The sequence below is a fragment of the Adiantum capillus-veneris genome, chromosome 23 (assembly GCF_014529385.1).
Source record: "Adiantum capillus-veneris isolate H3 chromosome 23, ASM1452938v2, whole genome shotgun sequence".
NCBI lineage: Eukaryota > Viridiplantae > Streptophyta > Polypodiopsida > Polypodiales > Pteridaceae > Adiantum > Adiantum capillus-veneris.
The window spans coordinates 53,514,992-53,524,350 of record NC_140953.1 but is presented as its reverse complement, the minus strand read 5'-3'; the positions used below and the strand labels follow the sequence as shown (position 1 = coordinate 53,524,350).

Sequence of the window (9,359 nt, the reverse complement as noted above, 5' to 3'; positions counted from 1 at the left end):
TTTGATAATTTGGTATTTAAGTCTTTGCCACGGCCACATGAAATTCTCTCTTGTAATTTCGTATTTTAGTCCTTGCCACCGATATGTTGGGCATATCCTATAATCAACATGTTCCGAGAGCCTACATTTTTAATAGAAAGCTCATTAAGAATTTTTCTAAGAACACGAAAGTTGGCATACCTATCGAACAAAGCATTGCCAAGTGCAACATGTTTCTCCAATAACCATCGAATAGCAATGTCGTAGTGAATTCTCTTAGCCATGTGAACGTCTTGCATAAGGTCACAAGTATTTAAGACGCAAGCATATGCAATTGTATTTGGTAAAAGTCCTTCCTTGAGCACTCTCCTAAGTCACAAGGATAGGCAATTGCATTTGGCAAAAGGCCTTCCTTGAGTAAGATGCCTCGCTCCACTTGTAGTCCCCAAGGGTGATTTAGATATTTTGGGATAGAATCAAGCATGTTCCTTTGTTGCTGCTCTGATAACTTTCTCCTCTCTTTGGGCAAGGTAGATTGTGTTATTGGAGCTCTCTAAAAAGTATCATCTCGATTTCTTACAATTTTCGCAAGTGATGGAGTACCTTGTTTGCCCTCTAAGGAAGGCCGGTCCATCCTCATTGATCTCAATTTCAAGCTCCAATGCCTCACATCCAAGACGTCTAATTCTATGAACTTATTTTCTTTAGTGGTGACCTAGAAGAGCCATTTTCATCCTCATGTGTGATGATAACCCCAGAAAGCGTCGATTAATACTAGAAAGTTAGATTCTTTATTGAGAGATCAACTTCTTTTCATCGGTAGAAGATCTTGCCGCGTCTTTTGGTTTGTGGCTTTTGCCATCCTGTCATGTTCACTTCTGCTATCATATCTACCATTACCACTCCTCCTATGTTGTTCCCCTTCCTTGAACTTAAGCCTCATGCTCAAGCAAGAGAAACCAACAGAATGGAGGGTTTCTCCATAACTTACATATATTTGATTCAACTTTCATAGGTTTCAATTGTGCTATTGGATTTTTTTCAGGACCCAATGGGTCAGCATGGGTACAATAGGTTGCAAAATCCATGGTTCCTTTCCCCCCACATGAAGGCTATCTGTCAACTCTGCCATGAATCGAGTGCCCTATCATCTGCACTTGTCATCACTGATAGCCATACTACAATGTCGGCATGCCGCTCGTGCGCTAAGAATTAGACCAACAAGGAGTTCATGTATCCTTGAAAGGCTAGATCACCCAAGACATTTGCTCGTGGACACAAAGCAAGTGCACGTGTAGGGATTATTAGTCTTGTGTGGAGCATTGTGAGGCCAAGCAAGTAGTAGGGGTACTATCTGAAAGAAATTCTAAGAAAAAAGAGAGTAAAGCGAGATGCGATTTTGAATGTAAGCCATCGGGGGTAGCCATTGCTGAGCAAGGAGCAGAGGCCAGCGCGTACGTGCAGGAAGCAGTGGATGCCACCGACAGAGGCATGTCTACTAGCTTGCCAGGCTTGGATGAGGGTGCAAGAGAGGAGGTTTTGTTTTCTATATCACAAGAAGATTTAGAAATTTTCTCATGTAGGAAAACGGAGTCTTTTCCAGTGTTTTTCATACAATGAATAACATCATGAGCTTCTGCTCGAGAGGCACCACATACCTAGCTATGTATGCAGTGCCTCCCTCACAAAAATCATGATGTTGAGGTAAGTCACAATGTGGGAGTTATTCTGAGAATTTGTCCAAAACTTCTTGTGTATGGGAGGGTGTGCGGTAGAGTCGCCTTGTCATAGGGGTTAATCTATAAATGGAGGCAAATGTGTCAATTGTAGTCGTAGTAGTTAAAGTGACAAGATGATACTATGGATATTGCTTGATACTGTTTTACTGAACAAAAACTACAAGTCATAATAAGCAAATAATACTTTGTGAAACATACTAATGAAATTAAAACTTTTTGTTGGCACTCCTGCCGAAAGGGAGTGTAAATACAAAAGAATTTCAGCCCGTGTACAACGGAGCACCCTTTCAATTTTTGGAAGGTATGTTTTATTTTCTAGTTTCTCTTCTTCTGGCCGCTGCTAGATCTCGGACTCTTTGTCCTAGTCAGCAAAGCGCTCTACCTCCAGGTCAGCACTAGCCATCCTCCATGTCAGTGCCAAAGGCCAGAGAATTTTACCTACGATCCCACTTTTACATTGGGCCCTAGCCTCTTCTCTCTCTATCTAGACTTTTGCTCTCTCTCTCTCTCTCTCTCTCTCTCTCTCTCTCTCTCTCTCTCTCTTCAAAATTAATGCAACGTCGCTGGCTTTAGAAGCCTCCAAGCAAAGCATTTAAAATTACATAGGCTCCAACAGTTAGCCTTCATTTATCCCAACTTCAAACTGGACTTTGCTTTAAAGAAAATTGTCCTCACACTCAAGCGTAAAAATTGCCCCTCCACACAATAATTTTCCAGAAAAAATTGTTCACACAATGCTTTCCCAAAAATTCAACTGCTACACAAAAAATACACACACACACACACACACACACACACAAAATGTATTTTCCCCCAATGCTTAACCATGGATTAAGCTATTAGTTATGAAACTCTCTCTCTCTCTCTCTCTCACACACACACACACACACACACACACACACACACACACACACACACACACACACACACACACACACACACACACACACACACACACACACACACAAACATGTGTCCCTTCTCTATGAGATTTCTCATATATCCGCACAATTCTTTCCTTATAGCTTATGTTGATGGTATGGAAGACACACACACACACACACACACACACACACACACACACACACACACACACACACACACACACACACACACACACACACACACACACAATGGATCTCTTCATTGTACTTTGTTTGATGCTTATTGATGGCGCTATATAGGTAGCTCCCGCTCCCATTTTCATGCTACACCATGCATATCCAAATTCCTAGCCTCGGTATTTTTAATTCACATTCACTTGAGTGGTTGCACATACGCAACGATCAATCTAAATAGAAGATTGTCCATGAAGCACGAATTCCATGGTCGCGTGTGAGCGATTTTGTTGTCGGGGAGGCCAAATCCACCGATTATCCGACGACCTTCAAGACATACACACACCATCGACGTACTCTTTCACAACTTGAGCTCATCACAAGCAAAACTTGGATTGAGAGAAAAGTGTGAGTTTAATTTCTATCTCTTATCTTTTAATCCTAGTTCGGTTGCAAGTTTAGGGTGCAATTTTAATGCATCTTTTGGTGTGCAATTTTAGGTTTTGGTGTGCATATGGCCCAAAAGACTCATCGGAAACAACACCACCATCCAAGTGTGCTTGAAGGAGAAGACCGCATTGGAGATTCATCAAACTCGGTGCCCGTTAGTACAAGGAAGAGGCGTGCGCCACTCACTAAAGGATTTCTCTTGAAAGGTTGTCAGTGCCATTTTAGCATTAAGCGTTTGGCCAAGGAGCAAGATGTAGCTGTGATTTCTTACATCCATCCCTATCACACCAATAAGTTGGATGAGGTATGTCATGGTTCTTCTCATCCAGATGTATCTTTGAAGTTCTCCCCTTGGATTTCATTGCACAAAAAGATATGGGTATCAAGTATGCTTTATCGTGGTTTTTCTCCCCAACAAGTCATGGAAAAGCATATACAAGCACTACACACCCAAAAGGAAGAGGATCCTAATTACAAATTGGTGAGGAATGACTTCTTTTGCATACGTGATATAATGAATATAGGGAGCAAGCTCTCTATTGACCAATATCAAATGCATGATAATGATGCGGAAAGTGTGCAACGTTGGTGCAATGAAAATACGCTTAGCATATTCATATATCAATCACAAGATGCAATGCACAATGTGGAGTTTATGCTAGGAATCCAAACTCCATGGCAAAGAGATATTTGCTACAAGTACGGGAATGGAAATGTTCTCGCAATGGATGCAACCTTTGGAACAAATAAGTACAAGGTGGGTAATATTGGCACTTTCATTTTAGCTTGATCAAATTCACTTGTGTACTTTGTTGTTGCATTATCATGACAAGCACTCTTGTGTTGTAGTTTTATCTTTACACGATACTAGTCTTTGATAGTCATCGCAATGATGTTCCCATTGCATGGATCTTGACTTCCTCGGGCACATTTCAAACGACTTGTACATGGCTCACAAGCTTTAGAAACCATATGTTGGATCACTTTAAGTCTTGGGAACCTGGAGCATTCATGGTTGACGATGTTGAAATAGAAATAGGGGCTTTACGGTATATCAACCTTTTAGATGACATGTAATGTGAGCGACCATCATTGCCCTTTAATCTCACATATGCTTATACGTTTTGCAGGAATGTATTCCATGTACCTATTTTGTTATGTTTATGGCATGTCAAGAGGTGTTGGCGAAAGCATTTCATCAAGAAGGTGAAGGATTGGCCAACGAGGGCGGATATGTTCTGCGCATTGGGCATGATATGTATGGCTAGCCTACCTCATCAGAGGATGCCACAAAGGAGGATGCAAAGCTTTTGTTGGAGTCATTCTACTCAAAGTACAACGAAGAGGAGGAGTTCATCTTGTACTTCAAAACATATTGGGAGTCAAAGATAGGTACACAATTAACTTCCTCTCTTGTGTACTCTCATTGTATTTCTCTTACAAGATTCATGTTTTGGCACATAGGCATGTGGATACGTGCAACCCGCAATTTCCACATGCAGGGCAAGACACGAACGACGCTATTGAGGCCTACCACAACCATCTCAAGTACAAGTTTCTAGGCTCATCAAAGAGGTTAATGGCCCGTAGAGTTGATTGGCTTCTACACAAGCTTACTACAACGTGCCTACCATTTTATTGGTTCATGAAGCAAGTGAAAGATAATGGTTTCAAACGCAACAATGCAATAGAGAATGCCGTTGAGAACTCCTACCAACAAGCATTGGGCATTCTTGATGGATATGTAAGGCATATGGATTCTTCTTCAGGTGTTGCATTGGTGCAAAGTATTACCACACAAGGGCATTTCCACACAGTGTTCAATGCCGATTGTGATTGGGCATGTTGTACTTGTCGGTGGGCTGAACAAGGAAATGTTTGCAAGCACCAAATCAAGGTAATGCTTATGAAAGGCGATTCCCATTCATCATTGATAGCACGATGCTTGCTTATGTATAGCGCTTCAAACATGTCCTCAATGCCTAGAGGAAACCGGCCCACACTTACAGGGACAAATAGTGATCATGGGGCATCAAGCCCTACCATGGATTGTAATGTCTTGGAAGGGGAGCTCTGCTTGGTTGAATCATCGACACACGCGACAAGCATTCAACCACTTCGACACATTTTTGAGGATTTGATCGGCCTAGTGGGTGAGGACAAGGTGCTCATAAAGGAGGCATGTGAAGGATTAAAGTGGACCCTAGGTTATGTGAGCCTACTGAAGGCACGCAAAGAGATGGATCGGGAAGCAAGTGCCGGATTCATCTCCATGGAGGATGGTTCCGGAAACTCACTCAAGCGTGCTCGGCCATTCATTGAGAGAAAGGGTGGAAGGAAGCACCAAGAACCCACTATCCAACCATTCACAAAGCCCCTAAAGCAACCCAAAGTCTCCATGCAATCAAAGTTGGATGCAAAAGCCAAGAAACACAACACCAATGTAGAGTCATCTTGAGTACTTTGTAGCTGAACACACCTTGTATGTTTTTATTCAAGTTTTCAAATTACTTCATTTGTGGCAAGACTCTCCAACATTTTGCGTATCTCAAAGAGAGAGAGAGAGAGAGAGAGAGAGAGAGAGAGAGAGAGAGAGAGAGAGAGAAGTTTGAAACATTTTCATTGTTATGTAGCTAAGTTTGTATATGTGACTTATCAAGAGAGATACACAATGTATATGAAAGAGAGGGGGGTGGAGGGATATTGTAGCATGGTTATGGTCTCCATCACTTGCAATATATAGTTTTGGTACCAAGGTTAGCTTCATTTACAAATGAATGTGTTTTTCAAGTCATTACAAAAATTATGGGCACAAAACTCTCTCTCTCTCTCTCTCTCTCTCTCTCTCTCTCTCTCTCTCTCTCTCTCTCGCGTGCGCGTGCCATCAATCCACACACACATACAAACACAATGTGCTAATTGAAAAGAGCGAGTAAGCATGACTAAAACTAATCTGCAAATCGATTTGAAAACCATACATTAAATAGGAGAGTTACAATGTTGTTGAATTTGAAAGAAGAAAAACAAGGTTGTTGAACAAAGAAGAGACACTTTAAGCTACATTGGAAGGTATCCCTTTGAGTCTAGAAGATCTCCTTTGAGGCACCATAATGTTGACATTTTGATTCATTTTGTGTTGCCTCTTGGTTTTGTGGCGTCCCGTAGTTTCACCCACTTCTTGGTTGCACCTCGCCTCGACACGTGTCACTTTATCATGGTCCTCCTTGTCACTCTTACCCACATTGTTCATGGGAAGAGGTTCAGCTACGTCATGCTCTACATATACGTCTTTGGTAGGAGGAGTTACCAAATCCACTAATTACACCACACAAAAGGAACCATCAATAACATATAAGAGAAATAAAAAAGAGAAGCTTCTAAGGACAATGATCACACTCTAAAAGAGAGGGTTTACCTTCAAGCCTTGGACCCTCGAGCTTCTCCCGCTTTGCACACTCTATGTATCCCGCCACGACGAATTGAGCACATTTAGAATCAAAAGAAATGCTTGAATCATACATGCGAAGAGCACTCCGAGCTTGTTGCACATGCAAATCGTTCTCTCTTTGAGACCACTTCCCCAAATAGCGAATATAAGGAATCGAGACTTCCGTGTTGTGTTCTTGAGCAAAGTGACATAGCATGCCTTCTCTCCCAACGATGCCTTTAAGGCCAGCTGGTTTAGCCTTGCACTCATCGCGCTTGCAATAGAAAACATTTCTATTTCTTGATTTGTACAAGATTTCCTTGTACTCCATGAACACAAAAAAAAAACTTTCTTCACTTATTGAAGGCATGGAGGAATGTGTGTTTCACATAATGTGTAAGCATGCATGAAGGAGTTATTCAGAGTCATGCATGAGCACTTCTTAAGGCTCCACAAGCATGACTCCATAAGTAAGTTAAGTTCCATTACACTAAATTGATTAAGTAGCCCACCCTAGACAGTTTCCAACTACTCTCTCTCTCTCTCTCTCTCTCTCTCACACACACACACACACACACACACACACACAAAAGACCATATAATGTTAGCCTCTCTCTCTCTCTCTCTCTCACTCACTCACACACACACACACACACACACACAAACAAGACCATAATGTTAGCCTGCCATGTAAAATTTCATACAATATTTTAGCTCTCTCTCTCTCTCTCTCTCTCTCTCTCACACACACACACACACACACACACACACACACACACACAGACAAGCCTTAATAATAATTACACAACACCATAATGTTAGCCTGCCATCATAAAATTCCATGCAATATTTTAGCTCTTTCTCTCTCTCTCTCTCTCTCTCTCTCTGTCTCTCTCACACACACACACACACACAGCCCTGCCAAAGTTGCCTTTTCTTTCTACACCGTTTGAAAGAGAAAACAATTACATTTGATTAAAGCTAAAGCCTACAACCCCACATTTGATTAAAGCTAAAGTGTCCTCACATTAACTTGAAGGAGATAAAATGTGCACCTCATCATTCTCCCTACGCACTTGGAATTCTCCCCGAAGCCGCGCCCTCTCAATGTGATGATCCGGTTCATGGACGCCCTTGCTCATCGGTTCTTTGTCTCTTGCTCGTCGAGCATCGTCAAGCTCGATCTCAATTGGCATAACCACAATTGGCTTATCGTTCTCCTTACGCACTTGGAATTCTCCCCGAAATCGTGACAACAACATGTGGTGATCCGGTTCATGGCTACCATTTAGCCCCGGTTCTTTGCCTCTTGCTCGAAAAGCACCGTCATGCTCGATCTCGATCGGGTATGAGACAGTTTCAAGGTCACTCTCACTTGGTGTAACCACAATCGTATCATTGCGATTCCCGTGCCGGCTACAATCCGTCTCATCAACGCACGGAGTTCCCATTCCGTGAGAGCTTTCCCCTCCAATGTCAGAAAAGGCACATGATCCCCTTGTAGCTCATCGGGGTTTCTTTCCACGACAGCCATTCTCAATGGGTAGAACCCATGTGGCCATATAGATAGATAGATAGATAGATAGAGAGAGAGAGAGAGAGAGAGAGAGAGAGAGAGAGAGAGAGAGAGAGAGAGAGAGAGAGAGAGAGCAGCAAGAAGGAGTACTTGGCTGGGGAGGGGGAGGGGGAGAGAGAGAGAGAGAGAGAGAGAGAGCGCAGCAGCAAGGAGTACTTGACTCTTTGGCTGGTGCAATGGCCCTTGCTCTGCTGATTCTAGCCTGCGAAAAAGGAGCACGCGGCTGCTGACAATTAGCCGTTGTTGTTGGTTTGGGGGGGGGGGGGGGGGGGGGAGGGGTCCACACAGAAAAGCGCTCCATGTTGGTCTGTTTTACCTCAGGTGAGTCAGCCAGCGTGGATGCCACCTCTACAAAGAGGCCGATTTCTAACTCAAGCCTCTTCTTCTTTGTTTCCTTCTCTCTCACACCTCCTCTCCTCCTTCTCTCTCTTTCTTCAGTCAGAGTGAAAGGCAGTGCTTTCTTTAGACGCCTTGTTTTGTAAAGCGCGCATGCAATGTGTCAATAAAGAGAATGTACCAACCTTATGCGTAATCTCTTCATGGGACAATCACTGGTCTGATGGTAGAGAGCTTCGAGGGAGGCTTCCCATCCCTCCCTTACCCTCTCACTCTGTTCGATACTTGCTGCTTCAAGTACCCAAAGGGCCTTTTGAGAGAGAGAGAGAGAGAGAGAGAGAGAGAGAGGTTACTCATCAGAGAGTTAACTTACCTCTTTACTGGTCCTCTTTGGTCGGCTTGAGGGAGGTTGTGACTCAACAATCTTGATTTACACTCACGATTTGAAAAGCATGGAGGTGTTCAATGCCTTTATGATTACAATTGTAGTACAAATCCATGCAATGCAGTAGCGTAAGATTTAATGAGCTAGTAGTATGTACTATGTATGTGCCTTCATGGTTTATTGGGGGGATCCTCCAAGATTGAATTTGTTTGGATCGTAGGACTAGCTCATTAAATCTTTTTATTAGCAAGTCCTCATGGTTCACGTTGATTTGGAAACGTTGTCAGGATTTTTTTGGAGCAAGGGATTGCGCATATGTACATACCCATGCATGGTGCATCAAATAAAGTATTGCCCATTTTCCAGAGCCAGGTGGTTACGTGGGGCCCACATGTGTACAGGTAGGACA

At 42.8% G+C, this 9,359-nt stretch overlaps 1 pseudogene; it reads left to right on the top strand.

Moving 5' to 3' along the window:
• Positions 1-3,250: 3,250 nt before the first annotated feature.
• LOC147427791 (uncharacterized) lies at positions 3,251-5,684 on the top strand (annotated as a pseudogene).
• The last annotated feature ends 3,675 nt before the right edge of the window (positions 5,685-9,359 follow it).